The 2,500-nt window shown below is 45.7% G+C and overlaps 2 non-coding genes across 2 annotated transcripts in view; both read left to right on the top strand.

Moving 5' to 3' along the window:
- Positions 1-49, top strand: part of trnan-guu (transfer RNA asparagine (anticodon GUU)) — a 74-nt gene extending 25 nt beyond the window's left edge. Inside the window, exon 1 of the tRNA in view lies at positions 1-49. This exon is cut by the window's left edge and continues 25 nt beyond it. This is a non-coding gene — a tRNA (tRNA-Asn).
- Positions 50-2,429: 2,380 nt separating this feature from the next.
- trnap-ugg (transfer RNA proline (anticodon UGG)) overlaps positions 2,430-2,500 on the top strand; it is a 72-nt gene continuing 1 nt past the window's right edge. Inside the window, exon 1 of the tRNA in view lies at positions 2,430-2,500. This exon is cut by the window's right edge and continues 1 nt beyond it. This is a non-coding gene — a tRNA (tRNA-Pro).

The following is a 2,500-nucleotide window of genomic DNA, read 5'->3' as shown; positions in this document are numbered from 1 at the left end:
CGTTCGGCTGTTAACCGAAAGGTTGGTGGTTCAAGCCCACCCAGGGACGGTGCTTTTTGCATTTCTTAATCACATTAGAAAATGGCACTGTAATACATTACTATTTCCTTTGGTTTAAATATGTTTGGTAAAAAGGGGAGACAATTAACACTTAACAAGCTGCCGATATGTTCTCAATTGGCACTTGTGTTCTTAAAGGCATAGCGTTCATTTAAATTAAATAGGTTCTACAATGCAAAAGCAAGTTTTGGCATTTTTGCATTGCCTGCCTCGTCAAACAAGCTCGAGCCACAGCACAGTGCTGATGCATATACAGCTCTGGAAAAAATTAAGAGACCACTGCATAATTATCAGTTTCTCTGGTTTTACTATCTATAGGTATGTGTTTGGGTAAAATGAACATTTTTGTATTATTCTATAAACTACTGACAACATTTCTCCCAAATTCCAAATAAAAATATTGTCATTTAGAGCATTTATTTGCAGAAAATGACAACTGGTCAAAATAACAAAAAAGATGCAGTGTTGTCAGACCTCGAATAATGCAAAGAAAATAAGTTCATATTCATTTTTAAAAAAACACAATACTAATGTTTTAACTTAGGAAGAGTTCAGAAATCAATACTTGTTGGAATAACCCTGATTTTCAAGCACAGATTTCATGCGTCTTGGCATGCTCTCCACCAGTCTTTCACATTGATGTTGGGTGGCTTTATGCCACTCCTGGCGCAAAAATTCAAGCAGCTCGGCTTTGTTTGATAGCTTGTGTCCATCCATCTTCCTCTTGATCACATTCCAGAGGTTTTCAATGGGGTTCAGGTCTGGAGATTGGGCTGCCCATGACAGGGTCTTGATCTGGTGGTCCTCCATCCACACCTTGATTGACCTGGCTGTGTGGCATGGAGCACTGTCCTGCTGGAAAAACCAATCCTCAGAGTTGGGGAACATTTTCAGAGCAGAAGGAAGCAAGTTTTCTTCCAGGACAACCTTGTACTTGGCTTGATTCATGCGTCCTTCACAAAGACAAATCTGCCCGATTCCAGCCTTGCTGAAGCACCCCCAGATGAGTCCAATTTTCAGCTTTGCCCAACACCTGGTCGTCTAATGGTTAGACGGAGACCTGGAGAGGCCTACAAGCCACAGTGTCTCGCACCCACTGTGAAATGTGGTGGAGGATCGGTGATGATCTGGGGGTGCTTCAGCAAGGCTGGAATCGGGCAGCTTTGGCATGAATCAAGCCAAGTACAAGGTTGTCCTGGAAGAAAACTTGCTTCCTTCTGCTCTGTCACGTTAATTTCCAGCTTCCCAGCATCAGGCCATTCCTGCAACCTTCTTGTTCCTGGATTTGCACTTCTTCATTTGCCCCCTTCATCAAGGCACTTAATACAACTTTCAAAGTCCATTTCATTCAATTTGAGCTTCCAGGCACAAATAATAATGTCCTACGATTATCAACATTTCAGTCAAAGCGTCCTCCCACAACGCAATAGACAATACACTCTTAGACTGCTCCTGATCAAATCAATAGGATGGCTTGAAGTTTGCATGCAGTGGAAATTGGTATTTGAGAGTTAAGGCGTTTAAGATGATGTCGCGATGGGAATGTGAATAGAGTCAGTTATATCTGCATCACTCTGTATATATACCCCATACCCCTAGACCAACGAGCCAGCTGCCGGTTTTATCCGGCGGCCGACGCGTGATACAGTACTTCAAAAAATAAATAGAAAAAAAGGAGGCACTGCAACGTCCGCTCACAGGAGCAGTCCCAATACTGGAGCGACACGGGGGTTTTGACCTGCTCCGTTCCCGACCTGGGCCGGTTCACCCCTCCTTAGACGACCTGGCATTCACAAGCTCCCCCAGAAATGCCATGTCGATGCCGTGCTAAGTGCGGACTCCCGATCGGCACAGCCAGTTGCAGCACAGAGCTTTCGTGCTCAAGCGATCCGCCAGCCTCAACCTGCCCCTGTAGCTGGGATTACAGACACACGCCACGGCGCCCGGCGTGAGCGAGAACGGCTAGAAGGCAATTCAAACCCCCTTGTCTGAAATGAGAGCGAGAGTACTCGGGCAGTTCTCCACTGACGTGGCAGCTTTTAATGCCGATTCCATTAAAAGCATTGCCGGGTCCTGCTGTAGGGGTAAACACTGTGACCAGATGAATGTATTGAAAAAGTGTTACGTGAAACACATGTGAATCCTAGTTTTCGTGCTGCGAATTTAAAAAAAAAAAAAAAAAAAAAAAAAGCAGCACTATAAGAATGCCAAAAAATAAAGAAAGTTGCGTTGGCGAGTATTAAGCCCCCCTCCTCTGAGGTGCCAGCAGCATTCCGCACCGGCAGACGGAACGGGACTCTGGTCATGCTGCACTTATTTTGCTGCCAGAGACTGTATCACGCGTCGGCCGCCGGATAAAACCGGCAGCTGGCTCGTTGGTCTAGGGGTATGATTCTCGCTTTGGGTGCGAGAGGTCCCGTGTTCAAATCCCGGACGAGCC

The sequence above is a fragment of the Acipenser ruthenus genome, chromosome 55, assembly GCF_902713425.1.
Source record: "Acipenser ruthenus chromosome 55, fAciRut3.2 maternal haplotype, whole genome shotgun sequence".
In the NCBI taxonomy this organism is placed as follows: domain Eukaryota; kingdom Metazoa; phylum Chordata; class Actinopteri; order Acipenseriformes; family Acipenseridae; genus Acipenser; species Acipenser ruthenus.
Note: the sequence above shows the minus strand (reverse complement) of the source record. Positions and strands in the feature narration are given on the sequence as shown.